Below are 26,357 nucleotides of genomic sequence, written 5' to 3'. Positions count from 1 at the left end.
GTACTCCAGAGAAGAACTAATCGTGCTGCGGTAGGGCTGTGATATTTTTGGGAGGAAGAGTCAGTGGTTCTGTGGCCCCAAAGTTCTTCTAGAACAATATTACAAGTGAAAGCTTTGCTTTTCTTGTAGCAACACTATGTATATTAATTTAAACCTTTAACTTTCCTGTTTATGTGTTCGCGCTACTTAACAGTGATGTTGCTATTGATGATTACATCACGTGTAATATAATCTGAATATCTGCTGTCATCGGCTGGCGAGATCACGTGATCCCTTGATGCCTCAGAACATGTCCTACCAACCGATCCCATGAACCATGGACCTTGCCGTTGGTGGGGAGGCTTGCGTGCCTTAGCGATACAGATAGCCGTACCGTAGGTGCAACCACAACGGAGGGGTATCTGTTGAGAGGCCAGACAAACATGTGGTTACTGAAGAGGGGCAGCAGCCTTTTCAGTAGTTGTAGGGGCAAAAGTCTGGATGATTGAGTGATCTGGCCTTGTAACACTAACCAAAACGGCCTTTCTGTGCTGGTACTGCGAACGGCTGAAAGCAAGGAGAATCTACAGCTATAATTTTTCCCGAGGGCATGCAACTTTACTGTATGGTTAAATGATGATGGTGTCCTCTTGGGTAAAATATTCTGGAGCTAAAATAGTCCCCCATTCGGATCTCCGAGTGGCAAATACTCAAGGGGACGTCTTTATCAGGAGAAAGAAAACTGGTGTTCTACAGATCGGAGCGTGGAATGTCAGATCCCTTAATCGGGCAGGTAGGTAAGAAAATTTAAAAAGGGAAATGGATAGGTTTAAGTTAGATATAGTGGGAATTAGTGAACTTCGGTGGCAGGAGGAACAAGACTTCTGGTCAGGTGAATACAGGGTTATAAATACAAAATCAAATAGGGGTAATGCAGGAGTAGGTTTAATAATGAATAAGAAAAATAGGAGTGTGGGTACGATACTACAAACAGCATAGTGAACGGATTATTGTGGCCAAGATAGACATGAAAGCCCACACCTACTACAGTAGTACAAGTTTATATGCCAACTAGCTCTGCAGATGACGAAGAAATTGGTGAAATGTTTGATGAGACAGAAGAAATTATAGTGAAGGGAGATGAAAATTTAATAGTCATGGATGACTGGAATTCGATAATGGAAGGAGGGAGGGAAGGAAGGAAACATAGTAGGTGAATATGGATTGGGGCTAAGAAATGAAAGAGGAAGTCCCCTGGTAGAATATTGCACAGAGTATAATTTAAACATGGCTAACGCTTGGTTCAAGAATCATGAAAGAAGGTTGTACACATGGAAGAAGCCTGGAGATACTAGAAGGTATCATATAAATTATATAATGGTAAGACAGAGATTTAGGAGCCAGGTTTTAAGTTGTAAGACATTTCCAGCGGCAGATGTGTACTCTGAACACAATCTGTTTGTTATGAACTGTACATTATAACTGAAGAAACTGCAAAAAGGTGGGAATTTAAGGAGATGGGACCTGGATAAACTGACTAAACCAGAGGTTATACAGAGCTTCAGGGAGAGCATATGGGAACAATTGACAGGAATGGGGGATGAAATACAGTAGAAGAAGAATGGATATCCTTGGGTAACACAAGAAATATTGAATTTAATTGATGAAAGGAGAAAATATAAAAATGCAGGAAATGAAGCAGGCAAAAATAAGATTGACAGAAAATGCAAAATGGCTAAGCAGGCATGGCTAGAGGACAAATGTAAGGATGTAGAGGCTTATCTCACTAGGGGTAAGATAGATACTGCCTACAGGAAAATTAAAGAGACCTTTGCAGATAAGAGAACCACTTGTATGAACATCAAGAGCTCAGATGGATACCCAGTTCTAAGCAAAGAAGGGAAAGCAGAAAGGTGGAAGGAGTATATAGAGGGTCTATACAAGGGCGATGTACTTGAGGAAAATATTATGGAAATGGAAGAGGATGAAGATGAAGACGAAATGGGAGATACGATACTGCATGTAGAGTTTGACAGAGCACTGAAAGACCTGAGTCGAAACAAGGCCCCTAGAGTAGAGAACATTCCATTGGAACTACTGAAGGCCTTGGGAGAGCCAGTTCTAACAAAACTCTACCATCTGGTGAGCAAGATGTATGAGACAGGTGAAATACCCTCAAACTTCAAGAAGAATATAATAATTCCAATCCCAAAGAAAGCAGGTATTAAAATCCATGGAGAAGAAATAAAAACTTTGAGGTTCGCCGATGACATTGTAATTCTGTCAGAGAAAGCAAAGGACTTGGAAGAGCAGTTGAATGGAATGGATAGTGTCTTGAAAGGAGGATATAAGATGAACATCAACAAGATCAAAACGAGGATAATGGAATGTAGTCGAATTAAGTCTGGTGATGCTGAGGGAATTAGATTAGGAAATGAGACACTTAAAGTAGTAAAGGAGTTTTGCTATTTGGGGAGCAAAAAACTGATGATGGTCAAAGTAGAGAGGATATAAAATGTAGACTGGTAACGGCAAGGAAAGCGTTTCTGAAGAAGAGAAATTTGTTAACATCGAGTATAGATTCCAGTGCCAGGAAGTCATTTCTGAAGGTATTAGTATGGAGTGTAGCCATGTATGGAAATGAAACATTGACGTTAACTAGTTTGGACAAGAAGAGCATAGAAGCTTTCGAAATGTTGTGTTACAGAAGAATGCTGAAAATTAAATGGGTAGATCACATAACTAATGATGAAGTATTGAATAGGAATGGAGAGAAGAGAACTTTGTGGCACAACTTGACCAGAAGAAGGGATCGGTTGGTAGTACATGTTCTGAGGCATCAAGGGATCACCAATTTAGTATTAGAGGGCAGCGTGAAGGGTAAAAATCGCAGAGGGAGACCAAGAGACGAATAAACTAAGCAGATTCAGAAAGATGTAGGATGCAGTAGGTACTGGGAGATGAAGAAGCTTGCACAGGATAGAGTATCATGGAGAGCTGCAACAAACCAGTCTGAGGACAACAACAACATGGAGTATTGGAAAGACCTAATTCATTCTCTCACCTCATGTTAGGCTGGTGTGTAGCATTATCATCAACACATGAGCAATTATGTATAAAATGTGGAAGTGGATCAAACTGTCAGAAATCCAAGGTGTGATCAAAAGGTAACAGGAGCTTTTGTTTCTCTCCAAAAATCTTTATTTGTTGATCAAAGTAAAATTGTCCTCTTCAAAGTAATCCCCCCCCCCCAACCCTAGATATAAGACACTTGTGCCAGCACTCTTTCCAATCTTGGAAGCACTTCTGGAACTCACTTTCCATTATGATGAACAGCTCCTCCAGTGATTCTGTTTTTATCTCATCAATGGCGACAAAATGATACCCTTTCATGGTTCTTTTCAGCCTTGGGAATAGAAAGAAGTAGCAGGGGCCCATGTCCATCTCAAAATTTAGCACGGATTTCAATGCAAGATGTTCACATTACTTTTCACAATGAAACTTTGTCTTGAAAGCTGGCAGAAAACCTAAAGAGATTCTGGTCGTATGTAATGTATGCTAGTGGCAAAACACAATCAATGCCTTCTCTAAGCTATCACAATGGAAATACTATCAACGACAGTGTTGCTAAAGCAGAGTTATTAAACATAGCCTTCTGAAATTCCTTTACCAAAGAAGACAAAGTAAATATTCCAGGCTTCAAATCAAGCACAGTTGCCATCATGAGTAACTCAGAAGTAGATATCATCAGAGTAGTGAAGCAACTTACATCACTCAATAAAAGCAATTCTTCCAGTCCAGACTGTACACCAATTAGGTTCCTTTCAGAGTATGCTGTTACAATAGCTCAATACTTAACAATCCTACACGACCGCTCGCTAGACGAAGGATCTGTGCCCGAAGACTGGAAAGTAGCACAGGTCACACCAATATTCAAAAAAAGGTAGCAGGCATAATGCACTAAATTAAAGGCCCATATCATTAACAACAATATGCAGCAGGATTTTGGAACATATGTTGTGTTCGAACATTATGAACTACCTCGAGAAGAATGGTCCACTGACATACAGTCAACACAGATTTAGAAAACATCATTCCAGTGAAACACAACGTGCTCGTTACTCATACAAAGTGCTAAGTGCTACTGAAAAGGGATTTCAAATTGATTACATGTTTCTAGATTTCCAGAATGCTTTTGACACTCTCCCACGCAAGTGGCTTGTAGTGAAACTGCATGCTTATGGAATATTGTTTCTGTTATGTGACTGGATTTGTGAATTCCTGCCAGAGAGGTCACAGTTCACAGTGACTGATGGAAAGTCATTGAGTAAATCACAAGCAATTTCTGGTGTTCCAAAACGTTGCGTTATAGGCCCTCTGCTGTTCCTTATCTATATAAATGATTTAGGACACAATCTGAGCAGCTGTCATAGGTTGTTTGCATATGATGCTGCCATTTCTTGTCTAGTAAAATCATCAGAAGATGAAAACAAATTGCAAAACGATTTAGAAAATATATCTTCACAGTTCAAAAACTGGCAATTAAACCTAAATAATAAAAAGAGTGAGGTCATCCACATGAGTACTAATAGGAATCCGGTAAACTTCGGTTACATGATATATCAGTCAAATCTAAAGGCCATAGATTCAACTATATACCCAGGAATTACAATTACAAACAACTTAAATCGGAAAGAACACACAGAAAATGCTGTGGGAAAGGCAAACCAAAGACTGTGTTTTATTGGCAGAGCACTTAGAAAATGTAACAAGTCTACTAAAGACTACCTACACTTAGTATGTCAGTCCTCTCTTGGAGTACTGCTACATGGTCTGGAATCCTTACCAGATAGGATTCATGGAGTACATCAAGAAAGTTAAATGAAGAAATAGGGGAGAGAGGGTCACGGACGTGATACAGGATCATTAAAATAAAGGCGTTTTTTGTTGCAGCAGAATCTTCTCGTAGAATTTCAATCATCAACTCTCTCCTCGGAATGAAAAACTATTTTGTGACATTGTCCGACATAGGGAAATACAATCATTATAATAAATTAAGGGAAATCAGAACTTGCATGGAAAGATATAGGAGTTCATTTTTCCCACACACAGTTCAAGATTGGAATAATGGAGAATTATTGTGAAGATGGTTTGATGAACCCTCTGTCAGGCACTTCAGTGTGATTTGCAGAGTATCCATGTAGATGTGAGTGGTGGAGGCAACATAATGGTTTTATCTTTTGCCAAAAAATAATGAACAAACATTGAAATGTGAGCAGGAGCTTTACCATGATGCAATTTCCACAAGTGGTTTGTCACAATTCTTGCCAATTTCTTTCAACTGCTTCATGAAAGCGCTCAATAGCTCCCCGGTAGTATTCCTTATTGATCATATGACCATAAGGCAAAACACATAAAGCAGTATCCCTTTCTAATCGAAGAAAATAGAAGGAACTTCACATGTGATAGAACTTGTCAAAATCTTGAATCTTCAGGCAGTTTCCATAGGAACGATTGGGTCTTGGTTTTGACATCATACCCATATACCCATGTTTCGTCAGTTCTGGAGCATTGTCAGCTTCATCTATCAATTCCTGAACGATCTCCAAGCAATGTTGTTCTCAGTCAAAACTCAACAATTTCATAACAAGCATTGCTGCTATATGTTTCATGCCAAAACATCTGAAACACTGCCTGGCATGAGACAAAAGGTATGTTGACATCAATAACAACCTCTCTGATGGTGAGACAGCCATTTTCCAGAACCACCTTCTTTACTTCTCCCACACTGTCATCAATAACTGATGTGCTCGGGCGTCCAGGACGGTCATCTTCAACATGTGCTTGACCCACTTTCAAATTTTTACACTGCCCGTGAACTCTTGTCTTACCCATAATAGATTTGGCAACATATTGAATGCAGTGCCACACTCTATTCCCTTTCTCTAACAAAATTTAATGAAAACTCTTTGATCCATCTTTTTCAAAAGTAAAAATTCGCCAAGCACTTGAAAACACGTATAACATTTTCTACTGTCAACAATAAACTAAATATCCAAAATAGCGGAAAATGTAAACATACACCAGGAACAAGTGTACCAATAAGGTACAAAACAAAAATTGAAAATTGGATGTATTCATCACGGGAGATTAAAAAAAAAGCAAAAGATATTTTTCTCCTTGAAACTCATGGCAATTTTCACAGTTATTCCACTTCTTCTGAAAAAATCATTATGCAAATATTCTGCAAAGATGGTGTTCTGAAACTGGAGGAATAAAGAATGCATTTCAGACTTCATAGCCATCAGGAGGAGCACACTTAAGAATTTGTATCCCAGATTTTTCTTGAGTAAAATCATATTTGTGATACTGAACTCAGTTGTGACTGCACATACAAGTCTGCCAAGAATTCATGGAAAGATCAAACTGCCCATTCTGTTTTAGATTTTCCATGGTTCTCCTAAATCATTTCAGGCAAATGCTAGCATAGTCCATTCAGCAAGACCATGTCCAACTATCTGCCCTATCTTCATACAAATATCCTTATATATTCTATGTGTTATATATTTGAGCTATTTACACACATCAAAAAACGTTTTGCATCACCTTGGTATCGAGAGTTCCGGAACCTGTACAGAAAATTGGAAAAAAGGTCAACATAAACATCGTTTCCGCCCTTTTTGTTGCTCATGAAAACCACAAATTGCATGTTGTACCACCATACAGCGAGACCTTCAGCGCTGGTAGTCCAGATTGCTGTACACACCGGTACCTCTAACAACCAGTAGCATGTCCTTGTGCATTGATATATGCCTGTATTCATCGTGGCATACTATCCACAAGTTCGTCAAGGCACTGTTGATAAAGACTGTCCCACTCCTCAACGACGATTCGGCGTAGATCCCTCAGAGTGGTTGGTGGATCCTGTTGTCCATACACAGCCCTTTTCAATCTATCCTAGGCATGTTCGATGGGGTTCATATCTGGAAAACATGCTGACCACCCTAGTCGAACAGTGTTGCTATCCTGAAGGGAGTCATTCACAAGATGTGCATGATAGGTGCACGAATTATCGTCCACGAAGACAAATGCCTTGCCAATATGCTGCCGGTATGGTTGCACTATTGGTCGGAGGATGGCATTTGTATATCACACAGCCATTATGACCCCTTCCATGACCACCATCGGCATACGTCGGCCCTACATACTGCCACCCCAAAATAGCAGGGAACCTCCATCTTGCTGCACTCGCTGGACAGTGTGTCTAAGGCGTTCAGGCTGCCTCCAAACATGTCTGTAAAGATTATCTGGTTGAAGGCATATGCGACACTCATCGGTGAAGGGAGCGTAATGCCAGTCCTGAGCGGTCCACTCTGCATGTTGTTGGGCCCATCTGTATTGCACTGTATGGTATTGTGGTTGCAAAGACGGACCTTGCCATGGACGTTGGGAGTGAAGTTGCACATCATACAGACTATTGCGAACAGTTTGAGTCATAACACGACCTGCGGCTGCACAAAAAGCATTATTCAACATGGTGGCGTTACTGTCAGTGTTCCTCCGAGCCATAAGCCATAGCTAGGGGTCATCGACTGCAGTAGCAGCCCTTGGGCAGCCTGAGCAAGGTATGTCACGACAGTTCCTGTCTCTCTGTGTCTCCTCCAGGACTGAACAACATCACTTTGGTTTACTCCAAGGCACCTGGACACTTCCCTTCTTGAGAGCCCTTCCTGGCACAAAGTAACAATGTGGACACGATTGAACCACGGTATTGACCGTCTAGGCATGGTTGAACTAGAGACAACACAAGCCGTGTAACTCCTTCCTGGTGGAATGACTGGAACTGATCGGCTGTCGGACCCCCTCCATCTAATAGGTGCTGCACATGCATGCTTGTTTACATATTTGGGTGAGTTTAGTGACATTTCTGAACAGCTGAAGGGACTGTGTCTGTGATACAGTATCCACAGTCAATGTCTATCTTCAGGAGTTCTGGTAATGGGGTGACACAAAACTGTTTTTTATGTGTGTATTATAACAATACTATGATGACAAATCCAATACCACCATAATATAGTCTTTGGCTGGCTGCATGGATGGATAGATGGATGTATAAATGAATGAATAACTAAATATAAAATTTTTACATAAAATCACATAATTCTTTGACATGAAAGTATCTCCAAAAGGGCCTTACCAAAGATCATCAGAGAATAAAGAATAGTTCACAGATGTAGAGGAGTGAAAAGTGGAAACACTTTTCAGGGAGCCAAACTAACAAAGAAGAAAAATTAGGGTTAATGTTCTGTCAATGACAAGAGAACACTTTCAAAATACATCATAACTGCACTGAGTGATTTAGGGAAACATGGGAAGCCTAAGTCTGGATGACTGATGGGGAATTTGACCCTTGTTGAACCAAAATCAGACTTGATACAGATTGCCTAGGCTAGTGTTCATGTATAAGCTTGTGATCTTCGATTTATGTACGTGAATGACCAGACTGCTGAACTCCATCAACAAGCTGATGAAATTGGACTCCAAGTCTTGATTAGAGAGAAAAAATTAACATAACTATACAAAATATACAGCAATATTAAGGATTCATTTATAAAAATGAAACTGGTGTAGTATGATAATCAGTGAGTCTGTCCTTCAAATACTTAAAAAGTGTGGCTGAAAATGACTGGAGTTTTTGAAAGCCACAGAAACACACATCTTAATGTAAAAGATGCAAAAAGAGAACTTGAGAAGCTCAAACAAACAAAAAAAAGTAGGTCAGGGAAAACAATGAGCCGCATAATGCTGTGGGAAACATACATTACAGTGTTGTTAAGATAATTTGCAACTTTTGACAGTGGCAAGGATACAGTGGAGTGCAGTAGTGTTGCCAACACATGCTGAGCAGAAGTCACAGAAGCTACTGATGCTTTATAGCACATGCTATTGCTGACTGATGCAGCAGCAACCGAGCTAACTACACCTACCTAACTGTTGGTGGAGTCGCATCACTGGTAATACTGGAGCAATGTTGTTAGCCCTCTTCCACCCATCTGAACATCAAAAGTGAAAATTTATTTTAATCACACTACTCCAAGGCAGTTAAACTTACTTCCTTTGGCCACATATCCCATAAGAATAATAACACAAGGACCCTAACATAACTCTGAAAGCTCAATGGGAAAACAATACACATAAAGAAATGGTTGAAGATTTAATGATGAATTGGGTAACAAAACTAGTGCACTGTGTATGAACATACTTAAACAGAAGACCAATGGCTACAGAGTGCCAAAAATGCTGTTTGTGTCCACCAAAAAGAAGCCATAAGCTGAGTAAGGAAAAAAACTTCCACCCAGAATATTAAAGGCCTGTGGGGAAAAAGACGATTGGGGACTGGCATAAACGTTGTACAAAGAGGTTCTGATCTGATAAAACAGAGAGGATGAGTTTACTACAGGGCTGAGAAGAAAAGTCTCCCTGGATTCTGGACCAAGGAGGACAGCATGCATCTTTTACTGCGTTTGTTCTTGCTACATCTCGCAGCACTATCCTGGTTAGTTAGACGCATGTTCCATGGATCATGATATTAGCCTCTCACTATGATATGGAACAAGTCAGTCTTATGATCATAGTACACCCTCTCAGCAGAAAACAAGGCAACATACCGACATTCTTCTACTGAGTAGCAGTGTTGTCAAGAGGATATGATTTCAATTTGTGTTTGAAGTTAACTATATTATCCATTGAATTCTTAAATTCTTATCTCTCTGAGTATTTGGTCAATGACCTTTATGATTGAACACCCCATCCATTCTGTGCCACATCTAAAAAAAAGTGTTACTTTTTCCAACAAACAAAGAAAAATATTTTGTGCTCTTACTTGAGTTTCCCTGGTACGTTTGTTTGTTGAAGCAGCTGCTTCAACAGAGTGCCTCAATTTTGTTTTGTCAGACACACGCATTCTGTATGTGGAAATACTTGAGCAGCTACAGCTAGAACAAACACAAGAGGAAAAGATGAAAATATAGAATAAGGAAACTTTTAACACAACTTAGTTTCACATTTATACTAGGCAGTGTCAAGGACTTAGCTTACAGTGCACTTTTAACAATTTGCTCCATACTGTCATTTGACCACAAGACAGACTCCCTTATGGATGACACAGAAATAAACATACCTGTCGTAGAGAAACAACTGAAACATTTGAAAACAAACAAATCATCAGGTCCAAATGGAATCCCAGTTTGGTTTTACAAAGATTACTCTACGACACTGGCCCCTTATCTAGCTTGCACTTATCGTGAATCTCTTGCCCAGCACAAAGTCCCACGTGACTGGATAAAAGTGCAGGTGACTCCAGTATAAATGAAGAGTAAAAAAATTGACCCACAAAATTACAGATCAATATCCCTAACTTCTGTCTGCTGCAGAATCCTTGAACATATTCTCAGTTCGAATATAATAAACTTTCTTGAGACTAAGGTGCTTATGTTCACAAATCAGTATGGATTTAGAAAGCATTGCTCGTGCGAAACTCAGCTTGCCCATTTCTCACATGATATACTAAGAACCATTGATGAAGGGCAACAGGCAGACCCCATATTTCTAAATTTCTGGAAAGGAATTGACCAGGTGCCCATTGCAGGCTCTTAACAAAGGAACGAGCATATGGAATAAGTTCACAGATATGTCAGTGGCCCACAGAATTTTTAAATAATAGAACCCAGTATGTTCTCCTTGGCAGTGAGTGTTCATTAGAGACAATGGTATTGTAGGGAGTGCCCCAGGGAAGTGTGATAGAACCACTGTTGTCCTCTATATACATAAACAATTTGGTGGACAGGGTGGGCAGCAATCTGCACTTGTTTGCTGACGATGCCGTGATGTATGGTAAGGTTTTAAAGTTGAGTGACTGAAGGAAGATACAAGATGGTTTAGACAAAATTTCCAGTTTGTGTGTTGAATGGCAGATAGCCCTAAATGCGGAAAAATGTAAGTTAATGCAGATGAATAGGAAGAACAAACCTGTAATGTTTGGATGCAGTATTACTAGTGCCCTGCCTGACAGTCAAATTGTTTCAATAACTGGGCGTAACACTGCAAAGCAATATGAGGTGGAATGAGCATATGAAAAGTGTGGTAGGGAAGAATGGTTTACCTGTAAAGGAGACCTTATATAGAACACCGGTGCAGCCTATTCTTGAGTACTGTTTAAGTATTTGGGATCTCTCCCAGGTCAGACTGAAGGAACGCATCGAGACAATTCAGAGGCAGGCTGCTAGATTTGTTACCAGTAGGTTTGAACAATATGTAAGTGTTACGGAACTGTTTCGGGAACTCAAATGGGAATCCATGGAGGAAAGGCAATGTTCTTTTTGAGAAACACTACTGAGAAAATTCAGAGAACCAGCATTTGAAGCTGGCTGCCAAACGATTGTACTGCAGCCCACATACATTGTGCATAAGGACCACAAAGGGGCTCATATGACAGTCTTTTCCTCACTCTATTTAGAGTGGGGCAGGAGAGGAAATGACAATTAGTGATACAGGGTAGCCTCCGCCACACAGAGTACAGTGGCTTGTAGAGTATCTATGTAGATGTAAATGTAGATACAGTTTTTTCTAGTGACATGGACTTTAATTACTCAAGTTAACTGATTCAAAGGTTGAGTTTATGTAATGAAATCGATTGTCTGCTGGTCCTGCTGTTAATGTACCCTTCAAGGAGTTGCAGAAGAAATGCCTTTGGAAAGCACTGATACTTTTGTGGAGCTAAGGGTTTTTGGAGGAAAGGTCCATGTTTGTGTTTTGTATCTCTTTAGATGAGAGGGGGTTTTGAGGGTGGGACAGTCCCACAGAAGTATCAGTTCTCTCCAAAGGCCTTACCTTTGCCTCACTCCCAAATTCAGCCATGCTGGACTTGTTAACAACCTTCGCCTAATTCCTACAGTGAAAACATTTTTGCCATCAACCCTACCAATCAGACTCAACCAAAGACCAATGTGGAACCCTGCCTGACCCAGTTCACTCCTCCATCCAACTGTGCCCGCCCCCCTCTCCCCTGCCCTCAAATCACCTCCTGATAACTTTATAGAATTTCTTAACCTCGAACCTTGTGTCGCCATCATTCCCCAAACCCCTCAAGGTGCAAGCTCAACTTACAGTCACACAAAAACCACAATCCACCACCTAAAAACAGATCCCAACATTATACTACTACCTGCTCACAAAAGGCTCCACCACTGTTGTTTGAATCGCAAGGATTACTTGGCAGAAGAACTTCATCAGTTGTCAGATTTGTTCGCCTACAAAACCTGCCATAGTGACCCCATTCTGAAAATCCTACAGGATCTCCAGTCTGTTCTCAAATCCTTAGGCTGGTCCCAGAACCTCTTCCTAGGGTCTACATATCTTCTCAACCCTACCACTTCCCATACTTCTACCTTCTACATGCTTCCTCAAGTCCATCCTCCCCTGAAAGACTCTCTGCTATCATAGACCAACACTCCAACCTCTTACCTATGACCTACTGCCCTATATAAAAGATACCAATCATTTCCTCCACCAACTCTATACAGTTTACGTTCCTTTACCACACTGTGACCTGCTTGTCACTACTGAGGCCTCCTCCCATTACACTAACATCTCTAATGCCCATGGTCTTGCTGCTATTGAACACTACCTTCTTCAATGGCCAACAGATTCCAAACCTACAATCTCATTCCTGGTCACCATGACCAACTATAACCTCACTCCCAATTACTTCTCCTTTGAAGGCATCACCTACAAACAAATCCGGGTACAAGAATGGGCACCCACGTGGAACTAACCTATGCCAACCTATTCGTGGGACATTCTCACCTGGTTCAGATTCACTGATGACATCTCCATGATCTGGATCGAGGGTGAGGACACCCTATCCACATTCCTAAATAACCTCAACAGCTTCTCTCCCATTTGCTTCAATAACCCTTCCTTGATGTTGACCTCCACCTCCTACATCAGTACCTCTATCCATTTCAAACCTACCAACCCCCAACAATATCTCCACTTCCACCACTGCCACCCAATCCATACAGCCTAGCCATCCATGCCTGTCGCGCCTGTAGTGGGCAGTGGCCCCTCTCGCAATAAACCAATGGTCTCACTGAGACCTTTACAAATTGTAATTATTCTCCCAACCTTGCACAAAAACAGATCTCCCATGCTTCAGCTCTCCAGTCACCCACCACTTCCCAAAGTCTCACTGTTCAGCTGCAGAGGAGCATTCTCCTTCTGACTCGTTACCACCTAGGACTGGAACAACTGAATCACTTTCTCCACCAGGGTTTTGACTACCTCTCATTGTGCTCTGAAATTAGGAATGTCCGACCCACTACACTTCTCAACCCTCCCACAGTAGTCTTCCACCACCCACTGAACCTACACAACATCCTCATCCATCCCCACACAATCCCTGCCTCCAACCCCTTGCCATCCCTGTAGTAGACCTAGATGCAAGACCCGTCCCATGTCTCCTCCCACCACCATCTACTCCAGACTGGCCACAAACATCACCTACCATCAAAGGCAGGGCTACCTGTGAAACCAAACATGTGATCTACAACCTAAGCTGCAAGCAGTGTGCTGCATTCTATGAGGGCATGACAACAGAAAAACTGTATGACTGCACAAGTGGCCACTGAAAAACTGTAGCTAAGAAACAGCTGTACCACCCAGTTGCTGAGCACGCTGCCCAACACCTCCAGTACCTCTTCATTAGTTACGTGATTGGCCCATCTAATATTCAGTATTCTTTCGTACCACCACATTTCAAAAGCTTGCACTTTCCCGCTTGGTGAGTCTTGGAATCTTTGTTTTTAATATGTTTTTCCCATGTGGAATTTCTTTCTATTTTATTTACATGAATATTTATTAAGATTCATTGAGGCAGTACTTCATTATAGGTAACTGCATCAACTGGAGAGAGCCTGAAGTTACTTTTAATATTGTCCGCAAGGTCATTAATACACATAATTTACTTATGCATACACTGATCAACTGGAACAGCATGATTACCTACCTAATCACTGGTATGGCCACCTCCGACAGGGACAACAGTGGAAATGCATTGTGGTATGGAAGCAGTGAGATCTTGGTAGGTAGCTGCAGGGAGTTGGTACCACCTAAGTTACCTAATTCCCATAAATTCCAGGGAGGGAGTGCTTATCTCTGATGCCACGTTCAGTCACATCCTGACCAATTTCAGATCTGGTGAGTTGGGGGACCAGAACATCAACTGGACTTGCCACTGTGTCCTTCGAACCACTCCATGACTCTCTCCTGGCCTTGTGACATGGTGCATTATCTTGCTGAAAAATGCCACTGCCGTTGGAAAACATAATTGTTATGAAGGGGTGTACAATACTCCTTGCACGAGCTCCATCAGACCTATGGATGCCCACTTGAATGTCCTCTGAGCATAATAGAGCCACCGCTGTCTGTTCCTTTGCAAGACAAAGGCTTTGCGCCCTCCCATCAGCATGATTAAAAAAGTATCACAATTCACCAGACCAAGCAGTGCTCTGTCACTGTACTAATTTCCAGTGCCAATGGTCACATGCCCATTTCAATTGTAGTTGCCGATGTTGTGGTTTAAGAATGGCACATGCACAGGTCATTGTCTGCAGAGGCCCATCGTTAGAAGTGTTTGGTGCACTGTATATTCAGACATACTTGGATGATTGCTCCATGTCTGGTATCTATATATATTATGCTATCTGTCTGATATATATATAAGGTGTTCTGCATATTACTTTTGTCATAATTGTCTGCTCAGCTATAAATCTCAGGTGACGTAGGATGTTTGAACAGAAAATTTGTAATGATGAAGAAAGTAGGTTAGGTGCTGTTCAATATTGCAGCAAACCAATGCTTTTCACTAATGTGTACTTAATGAAAACCAGTCCAATATCATATTATTGCATCATTTGTATTCTGACAGTCATAAACAATTGCAATGTAATGTGTAGCACAAGGCAAATCTATGATAAAATAATGTTTGAAAGATTTGGTATTTGTCTGCAGCCCATGAGGATTTTTATTCATGGTATAGCTATTGTTCCTGCACACATCTATTTTCAACTTAAGTCTAGTTAATTCATTATTTTATAACTTTCACCCTTTAAATTGATCTATGTTGGAATTTACCTTTAGCTGTGGCCAGTTTTATTTACTGTCTGATGTGATGTTGCTACATCATGTCTAATGTGGTGGTGATCAATGAGAGGTCTGTCAACTGTTATTGAGCAGGTATGTTCTGGAAGTACCCTGTGGGTAATTAACTTACCCATGTAAACCTGATTCTACAGTGGCATCTGACCAAGGTGGCTCTCAGTCACTACAAAAAAATAAATAAATAATTGGGATGATGACTTTCTAGATACGAGAACAAGGTGCCTTTGACAATTATTGTGGGAAAATTCCTCTATTCGTCCTTGTGGTTTCCTGACCTTAAATGTTCATGCCAGTTCAGTTGCTATAAAGTCTGAGTTTGACTTGTAAAGAAATAATGCCTTTTGGTCCTACAAGTGGTACAGTCATTATGTCTAGGCACATTTCAACAGTTGAAAACTAACATAATTTTTCCATGAAAATAGATGTCTGAAAGGCTAACAATTACTGTTTCTTATAAATTGCTTAACAACTACCTTTACATGATACAATGTATGCTATAATCATCTGTTTAATCTGGCCTATCTAGACTTAATACAAAGATATACTGTTACATGCAATGTAATTCTTTATAATCACCCATTGTCAATGTATTCTAAAACTTAAAGAGTTTTTATTGATATGCACTGTTGCTTGAAATATCTTCTGTCAAGTGCAATGCGGTTCTCAGTAACCGCTCATTATCAATGCTCTTTTGAAAGAAAAATAAATATATTTACTTTCACTAGATCTGCAACTTATGGGAACAAAGTTAGAACTAGCAATGTATTGCTATATATTAAACCATGAATGTGCTGTCACGTGCAGTCTAATTCTCTGTAACTGTTGATTGTCCAAGTGATGAACTGCTTTCTTGTGGTGTACAGCATACCCCAGCAGTTATTAACAACAACATCTTGACTTAATTAATTCCATCACTCTACTAACGACTGTTTATTTATATGTAATGGAGCTTGAAAAAATATACATCTTTTACCTTTGCCTTATATATAATTTTGTAACATCAAAAACACATGAAATATGTCCTTGAACTTGAAATAGCACTTCATATATGCTTTGACTATTGGAAGGAGAACATGACACTTGGCCAATATTAAAAACAAAGATTCCAGGACTTACCAAGCAGCAAAGCGCCGGTAGATAGGCACAATGAATAAAACACACACACACACACACACACACACACACACACACACACACACACACACACACACACACACAGATTTTTGAGCTTTCGCAACCAGCGGCTGCTTCGTCAGGAAAGAGGGAAGGAAAAGGAAAGATGAAAGGATGTGGGTTTTAAGGGAGAGGGTAAGGAGTCATTCTAATCCCGGGAGCAGAAAGACTTACCTTAGGTGGAAAAAAGGATAGGTATATTTGAAATATACATGTGTGCGTGTGCGTGTGCGTGTTTGCGTGTGTGCGTGCGTGCGTGCGTGCGTGCGTGCGTGCGTGCGTGCGTGCGCGAGTATATACCTATCCTTTTTTCCCCCTAAGGTAAGTCTTTCCACTCCCAGGATTGGAATGACTCCTTATCCTCTCCCTTAAAACCCACATCCTTTCATCTTTCCTTTACCTTCCCTCTTTCCTGACGAAGTAGCCGCCGGTTGTGAAAGCTTGAAATTCTGCATGTGTGTTTGTGTGTTTTATTCATTGTGCCTATCTACCGGCGCTTTCCCACTTGGTAAGTCCTGGAATATTTGTTTTTAATATATTTTTCCCATGTGGAAGTTTCTTTCTATTATTTTCATACTTGACCTTATGGTGTTTGTCATGCATCAATATGTTTGCTAAAGTACTTCTTATAATATGAACATTTTACATTTGTGTGATCTGCCTAATGAGCCAGTTAGTTGACTTTTATTAATTGATGTGGGGTAAGTTGTAATTCAATGCATTTGGCTACCATATTTCTATATTTTCATGTTTATGTACTAATTTACGTTTGAGCAGCAACAGATATCAGAGGAACATAGTAATTCTGTACCTCTCTTTATTATTTTCATGTTTATGTAAGATCAAACCCAGATATTAGAGGGGCTGCTTGTAAGTCAGTTGGTAGTATCTAGAATTTATTACTTGAATTAACCAATACAGCATTATATATGTCATTTACTCTGTCCCGCAGAATGATAATTGTTCACCCTTTGTTGATTAGTCAGTAGGGAGAGTTGGGGTTAATATTCGAGGACTGGGAAGGTGAAGCTGTGGCAAGTCCATTCTGCAGGGAATGCCGACCTCTCTTCTCTCTCTGGCACCACAGTGAAGTTTTGGAACAGTGGGTGTCCTGGGTAGGGGGTTTTCCTGTCTTTTGGGTCTGTCATCTTTTCTTCTTCAACTCCAACACTCTGAATCTTCTATTTAATTTCTTACTTATCATCAGAGTACCAAGCTCTCTCTCTCTCTGTTCACATGGATATGCCTCTATTCCTGAGATCCTTCTAGCTTACCGTGTCAACACTTGCCATTGTTGACAATGGGAAGATCTGGGAAACAAGCTAGTATTTCTGAACTCTTGAAGATACTTGGTCAGGAATGTCATCTTATAAAGCAGTCTGCATACTGCAAATATCAAGACTATTTACATTTATGTAAAGTACAGAGATTAGTTCATTTACACTTAGGAATTTTTACTTGCTTTTAAACTCTAAGTTACGTATTAGCTCATGTAGTTAAGAAACAACTTGTTCTTTCCTTCTGCTATTGAGTAATAATTTTGTATTATGCTTCACATTAATTTAAATATTTAATCAAATAGTGGATTTATTTCATACCATAAGTAAAATTGTTGTTCCTCCACGTGTCAGAAAAAGTTTTGTTCAACTTTCCATTTCACAAATCCTTTTGGGTGTGTTGAAACATAACAGACTCACTTAAAGCATTCATTCTCCAGATGAATTCAGAATTACATATGCATACAAGAAATATGCAACTCATCTAGAAAAAATAATAACTGCTTGATTTCATTTACTTCAAAGTGTAGAAGCTCTGTACATGAAGGGAATCTCAAGTACTTAACGGGATATGTAAATGCATTATTGCAATTATGTATTCGAGAAATTATACTCAAATAGTATCACAAATATGACCCAACATAGAATTGTACTTGCTGTTCTGGAGTAAATATACGATTATATATGTATTTTCAGTTTTTTATATGTTAATTTTAATTGTTGGTAAATCAAGAAATGATCCTAAACAATGCTGCAGATTGTTCGTAATTGTTTGGAATTTATACATAGGGGGTCAGAACTTTGTGTGTATTTGGACAGAAAGTATGTTGCTTGTTGAGCATATTTCATTATTGTAAGTATGTTACAACTTATTTTAGATTTGACAAGATGCTTTTATTTACTTTGAGATGATAATAAATATTCAGCTGAAACATTATACTAGATTAAAAATTCATTTAACTTTATGGTTAAATCCTACAGTTGCTGTTTTCTGGGACTTCTGCTGCGACAGATCACCAGCAATGGTGAGTACTTTAACTTAAATCAAAATTAATTCATAGTAATGTTTTAGAGATGTGGAATGGAACCTGTGTCAGTGAAGAATGTGTAGGACACTTGTCTGACTCGTGCCACCTCCTTCTGCAATTCTGCAGGAACTAATGTGCAGATCAACTGCAAACAGCAGCAAGATTATTATTTTCCCCATCTTCTATCCTAATTTGTTTATTTCCATTCAATGTTTAGGTGTTACCTTACCACATTTAGTTACTCATTGAAGATGATAAATAATTGCCAAGATGGTCGACATCTATTGGGAGATCTTGCCTCGTATACTGTACAAGAATTAACTGCAATCTTATGAAACTCTTTGTACATCATGAGTTTGTCTGCTTTTTATGCATTAGAAAATTATGTCAACCACTCATGACCTACTGCTTGGACTGCCACATATTAACTGATTAGCAAGTCTTTATGCACACTGTAAGCAAAAATATGAACATTGTACCTAGCAACTATGCAGGTTTAATGGCACAGACAAGTGTCAGTGTGGAAACTATGTACAATATTATAATGCATAAATGACTCGTACTAGATTCCTGCAATAAACCCCACTGACATTCTGAGGTATACCACTTTTACTTTCTTAATGTCAATAGGCATTGACCCATTAAAAAAATTGTATGTTTGCACAAACAATACGTTTTACAAGTATTATTATGATCTGTTTCTTGGTTAACAATGTGAGCTCCTGACTACCAATTCATTTTGTGAAAACCGCACCTGTTCCCATTTCTACAAGATTTGCCGTGAGAGTTTTAGATGATTCACCCTATCTTTACTTGCAGAATCTCTTCTACTTCTTTACAGTAATTTCGTTTCTATATCCAGTTTAGCATCCTGATATTAGGCTCATTATTCCCACCTATATCCATTCTGTAGGATGGGAAATATGCAGCTGGCACATCATCAGATTCCAACTTGTGTTTCAGAGGATGATTCAACAGTTTGTTTCTCAAATCCTATTCATAAACCATGCAAAAGCATTACCAAGTAAAAGTGAATCATTATGTTTATAGGCTTTTTAATCATTTTTGTTTGGTGTAATTGTTCTTAGGAAATATATGATGCTTAACTCCTAATTTTTATGATGTCTGCAGTGGTTAGTACAAATTGTGATCACACCCTTGTTTTTCACTGAAATCTCTCAAAATACTGGTAATTGTAGCATGACTCTGCACTAAAATATCATTTGCCAGTAAGCACTCAAACTCATGTAAAGAATCTTCGAGGTACCCAACGACATCAACACGGTAGGCTATGGCTGTGGAATGCTCAGCTGCCACATCAGCATTGCACCTTGCCATCATCAAGGTGCTCTAATAGGTGTTGCTAGTTCATCTTATTATTCCCGCACGCTACCCATTTGTATTACTGATGCTGCTTGTCTTCCATTTGTTACAGTTTGAGTGTTTGCTTCATGCAGACACCAGCTCCTCTGTTAACCCTCCATTGCTTGTGCGGGTCACACTCGTTCCACATGATTTTCCCATCTGTACTTTGTCTCAGGTGGATGGAGTTCATGCCCTTAACTATCTATCTGTAAGCTTCAGCCATCATTGGATTCCAGTTACATTGGATTGAGCTGTTTGTGAAACATTATTATAGTTTGAAGGACACTTGTCATCTACACAAGCACAGGTGCTAGAATCTGAAACAAAGTGAACATTAATTCAGTAGTTTCTTACATTCACTCGAACTTTTATGTACGTCAAAGCTAATTACAGTTAATTTGCTTTTTACATAGAATACTTACCTAATAGATAATGCTCTCTAAACCTCTAGTTTGTGGAATAAACATGTTAGATAAAAGAAAACTAGGACAGAGTTTAGCAGCAATCTTAATGTCTGACTGGAATAGTTCCATGAACTGAGTGATGAAGTTTCTGACAATGAAGAGAAAGAGAATTTTAAATTGATCACATTTGAGGAATGGAACAAGAAGTATCAGAAAATCATGAATATCACAGGAAAAGTAAATCAACAGGACATATTTCTTTTATGAAAGATTGGAATGGCTAAATGGAAGAAAATTAAATATTCTAACAAGATCTTATAATTTCATTACACATTTATCAGGATCCAGAAATGAAGCCTATATACGAGGGTGGTTCCATAAGTACCTGAACTGATTGAGAGGTGGCTATTGTTGTTGAAAAATACCTCTGAATTAGAAAGTATATGATCTATGAGGCATATCTTTCAAGTCTGAAGACACCACATTGTTTAGTATTTGTTTGGTAGCCACCAGTAGTGAATGTTGTGGTAAAATTGAGAAAATTCATCATTATTACCCGATGCAGTATATTTTTTAAACGCTTCAGTGCAAACAATATTAAAGCTTCTACTTTGAGAGAGTCTGATCCTTTGTTGACAACAGTAAAATTTGGGTGCCTGAGTATAAGCAAGGCCGTATTAGCTGCCAATATGAGCATCGCAGTGGTTGACCAAATAAGGTGCTGTCTCCAGAAATGGTGAAAAAATCCACAAAGCAGTACTGTATGATTGTCTACTAAGTGCATGAGCTGTCAGGCATTTCAGAATGTGTGGCACATCACATATTGTCTGAAAACTTGGACATGAGAAAACTGTGTGCAAGGTTTAGGTCGCGTTTTCCCACACTCAAGGAGAAACAATGCCATAAAGATGTTTCAGTTGAGTGTTTAGAGAAGTTTCAGAATAATAAAGCTGATATTTTGCACCTTTTCATAACCATGGATGAAACATGGGTCTGCCACTTCACTCCTGAGACAAAAAAAAAAAAAAAAGAGAATCAAAGCAATGGTTACAAATTGGAGAACAGACTCCAAAGAAGGCAAAGGCTGTTTCATCTGCAGCCAAGGCCATGGCGTCTGTTTTTCTGGGATCCACGTGGGATAGTTTTCATTGACTACATTGAAAAAGGAGTAACTAACAGTGGTGAGTATTATGCAAATGTACTGCAACATTTGGGCAAAGAAATCAAACAAAAATGGCCACATTTGGCCAAGAAGAAAGTTTTGTTTCTTCAGGACAATGCACCAGCTCACATTACAATGGCCAAAATTAATGAATTAAAGTTTCACTTGCTACCTCATGCACTTTGTTCTGTTCTCAAACTTGAAAAAAAAAAAAAAAAAAAAAAAAAAGACTTGGTGGTCGAAAATTTTCTACAAATGATGACGGCAGTTAATGGATATTTTGAGGAGTTGGACAGTTCTCATTATAAAAAGGATATCGAACATCTTTTAAAAATATGCCTACAAGATGTGCGACTACGAACCTCACGCATTATTCTAACCACTTTCTTTTGAGCAATGAATACTTTTTGTCTAAATGTTGAGTTACCCCAAAATATTATTCTGCGTGACATTATGGAGTGATAACATACTTTGCATACTAACTTCTATATCCTCAAAATTGGCAATTATTCTGAGTGCAAAAGTTGCTGAACCTAGTCACTTTAGAAGATTAAAAATATGAATTTTCCAATTAAGATTCTCATCTATATGTACACCCAAAATCTTAGTGTACTCTACCCTGTCTACTGACTTCTGTTGATGTGTTATATTTGTTGAAGGAATTGTACTTTTTGCAGCAGAAAATTGGATGTATTGTGTTTCTTCGAAGTTTAGAGCAAGCCCATTTGCAGAAAACCAATTAATGACTTTTCCAAACACCTTATTTGTATCATTTTCAATTGGACTTTCTTCTACTGTATTAATAATGATTCTTGTGTCACCCACAAACAGTGCCAGTTCAGCTTCCTATTTCAGATAAGAAGGGAGGTTGTTCACACATATCAATAACAGAAGGGGACTGATGGACTGAATCCTGTTGAACGCCTAATGTAATTTAACACTAGTTTGATGAAGTAGTAAACTTACTTCAATCACTTGACCCATATAAGGAAACTTTTTGGTTCCTGTTCTGTAGATGACTTAAACCACTCATATGCTATTCCATTTATACTATAGAATTGTAATTCCTGTAACATAATGCTTTGGGCAAGTCACAGAAATTCCTATTGGTGACGTTTTACTATTTAAAGACTCTATAAAGTGGACAGTGATATTGTATATTGCTGTCTCAGTGGAACAGCGTTTTTGAAATAATTTGTTAAGTATCCTATTACTGTTGAGATGGCTAACGGTTATTGAGTACCTTACTTTCTCAAGGATTTTTGAAAATGCTGTAAGCAAGGATACTGGCCGATGATTATTGACATTTCAGGTGTCGCCCTTTTTGTAGAGAGGCCTGACAATGGCATATTTTAACCTGTCTGTGCTGCAAATGCATGTGTAATTTATTTTATTTTTTGGAGAAGGCTTTGGCCAAAACTCAGTGTAAAACAATCTATTTCATGTGCCTGTCTGCAACTCAATGTGTCATCTTTACAGTGAGTAGCAATCTACCCTTTTCATAACTGTTAATAAACAAAAGTGGTTAATACTCATTTCTGTCTTCTAGAGGATAGAAACTTTCATTTCTGCTAAAACTTCCTGTTTAGCATAAGCATTTGCATAGCTAGTACATACTACAGGTGCATCATTTTTTCTCCTTTCCACCTGTGATGTACGTAAATTGGCGGTCAAAGTTGACTAGTAGACTTTTAAAACCAATCATTCTTGTACAAGGTATGAAACAATGCTAATTCTAGTTGTTCTGTGCAATTATATTCATAACAGCATTTAATTGTACTAATGAATGCGTGCTTACATTATAATGCTTTTACATGCATGGTTGTTCTTACAGCTGTTGTATTGCTTTATGTGCAAAAGTTCTTGTTTTAACTCTTCAAATAGTTCATCACTGTTCATGGAACAGACATGCACTCTGTCACCATCAGCTACAGTCAACAGCTGCAGTAGGTCTGATTCACAATTGTTGTTAATCAGCATTTTCAATACAGTAATAATTTTGTCAATATATTTATGCAACAGAGGAATGGTGAATTTTCTTTAGGCATTAGACAACCTACTCACCAATGTTGTAAACTGAAATGAGTGGCTGTAGTTTAATATCAAACGTATTTCCTTTTTCTCTTGTTTTTTCTTAATTACATTACTTTATTCCATTCTTCACTGAATGATAAAGATCTCTTAACATTAGACTGTCAGTTCGTTTTTATTCTGGTGGACCAATATATCTTTCAAGTATCAAATGGTATATCCAAATGATTAGGCAACTTGATTCTAAAGTAGCATAATAATTTGATGTAGGTGGTAGGAATTTTATTATTTATGCATTTACTTTCATATGATATAATGATATGAGAAGCTGTGATTGACAGGTTCACTTACAGCCTTATGTTTGTTGTAATGTTACACACGTTTTGTCATTTTATTCGATTGGTGCTACCAGGGGTATGAAACTTAAGTAGGGACTTTGGGTAACATGTGTTGCCAAGCACACATCATTTTCTTGTTAAGTAATTTAAAGTATTCAATATTGCTTTTTGTTTCATAGTAAACAGAAGGTGGTTTCATTCCATGGTGTTCCTGTTTATTACTTTTTGTTTCTATTGCACTCTTTGAATCTGGGGCATCGATAGGTCATATTGACCATAGACAACAGTAATCTTTGGAACTCAGGTCACTCATTTGAGCCACCATGTTAATCCAGTCTGTTCTTATATCTTGTACTGTGTGCATGTGTATGATAATTATCAAAATATACATATGTGCAGATATTGGTGGGAACAGTTTATTTCGTATACCACTGTTTGTACTATCATGTACAATTACCCCATGCCTAACGTAAATTATTCACTCATATGTTACTGGGTACTATAATCTTTAGTGTTATTGACTGTAACATGCCTACCATCAGATTCCCGTAGCATCGGATGACCCTAAAACAGCTATTATCATGCCGCTCGGTTTGTTCCAATACCACCTCATGCCATTTGGCCTAAGAAATGCAGTGGCATTTCATTGACTCCATCATACGACAGAGTTTTGCCCCGCATACCTGGACGATATACTGATTTTCAGCAAGTCAGCTGAGGAACATGAAAATCCTTTATCCAACAGCATTGAGGTCAACAAACAAAAATTACAGTTGCGTCAGCTTTCTGTCACTTTCTTGGGTCACACCATCTCCACAGACATAATGCAGCCTCCCAAATCTAGTGTGCAAGCCACCCCCAGCTACTTACAAAGAACTCAGATGTTTCCTGGGCATAATAAGTTACTGCCATCATCACCTGCCTTCTGCCTTCTGCTGCTGCCTTGCAGGCCGCACTGACAGACTCGCTGTTGGGTAAACAGACTTCAGGACTCAAACCCGTTCACTGGACTGCACCCACGCTGGAGGCTTTCAATGCATTAAGGACTTCTTTAGCTCAAGCCATGACACTCACCCACCCTGACCTCTTGGCTGAGCTGTTCATCACTACGGACGCCGGTGACATTGGAGTGGGAGCGGTACTACAGCAATGCAAGATAGACTGCTTTCCCCTCTTCATTTCTTCTCTAAAAAGCTGTAAACAGCTCAGAAGAAATTCTCCACTTTCGATAGAGAACTCCTTGTGGTCTACAAGGCTGTCAAACACTCCCGCCCTGACGTGGAGGTCACTCGTTCTTCATCCTCACACATCACAAACCAGTCACAGATGCTTTCAGCAAACCCCCTGCCCGAGGACCTACCCTGTCACTTTGATCTAGTCTCCCAATTCATAACCGATGTTTGCTATATCAAATATCGCTGCAGATCTATACTATTTCATGCATCATTCACTTATCCAACCTGGCTACTCTACAAGCCTCTGACGAGGAATCTCAAGCTCTCTTCACGGACCCTCGAACACCCCTTGTGTTTACTAAAGCTAAATTCCCCAGCAATGTGGACAAAGTGTGGTGCGACTCTCCTACCAGTACCTTATGCCTGTTGCTCCCCCCTCCTGCACCAGCAGACCTTCGAACTCTGCATAACCTCGCTCACCCTGGTGTTTGCTCCAGTACACAGCTCATCTCTGAGCGTTTCATTTGGATAGATATAAAGTGGGACTGTCAGACCCGGGCACACAGCTGCATCCCCTGCCAATGCAACAAAGTCAGCCACCATACTGCCCCACCACTGGGCAAGTTGAACATCCCTCCAGGACGATTTCGTCACATACATATCGATCCTCTTCTACCGTCAGGGAGGGCCACAGATACATTCTATCCACAATTGACCACACATCCCGCCGAGTAGAGGCAGTCCCCCTACCTAACACCACTACCGAGACTGTGGCCGAGGGTTTTATCTCCTCGTGGATTGCTAGGTTTGGTCGTCCAACCACAGTCACCACTGACCGAGGTCGGCAGTTTGAGTCTTGCCTGTTCACCATTTTATGTAACATCTGCGGCATAAAGAAAATTCACACCCCAGCCTACCACCCACCAAGCAACGGGCTACTGGAGTGGTGGCACCGCACACTAAAAACAGCGCTCAGGTGCCATAACTGCCTCTGGTCTGACGCACTTCCCTGAGTACTATTAAGCCTCCGTTCAACTTTCAAGCCCAACTTATACGGAACCATCTCAGAATTCGTTTTTGTGAAGAACCCCATCCTACCAAGGGAATTCCTGCAGCCTCAAGTACCTGAAACTTCCCCCCCCCCCCCCCCCCCACTCCCCCGATGTCGTAAGTTGCATGCACACCCACTTCAAACATGGCTGTCTG

The sequence above is a fragment of the Schistocerca gregaria genome, chromosome 8 (genome assembly GCF_023897955.1).
Source record: "Schistocerca gregaria isolate iqSchGreg1 chromosome 8, iqSchGreg1.2, whole genome shotgun sequence".
In the NCBI taxonomy this organism is placed as follows: domain Eukaryota; kingdom Metazoa; phylum Arthropoda; class Insecta; order Orthoptera; family Acrididae; genus Schistocerca; species Schistocerca gregaria.
Note: the sequence above shows the minus strand (reverse complement) of the source record.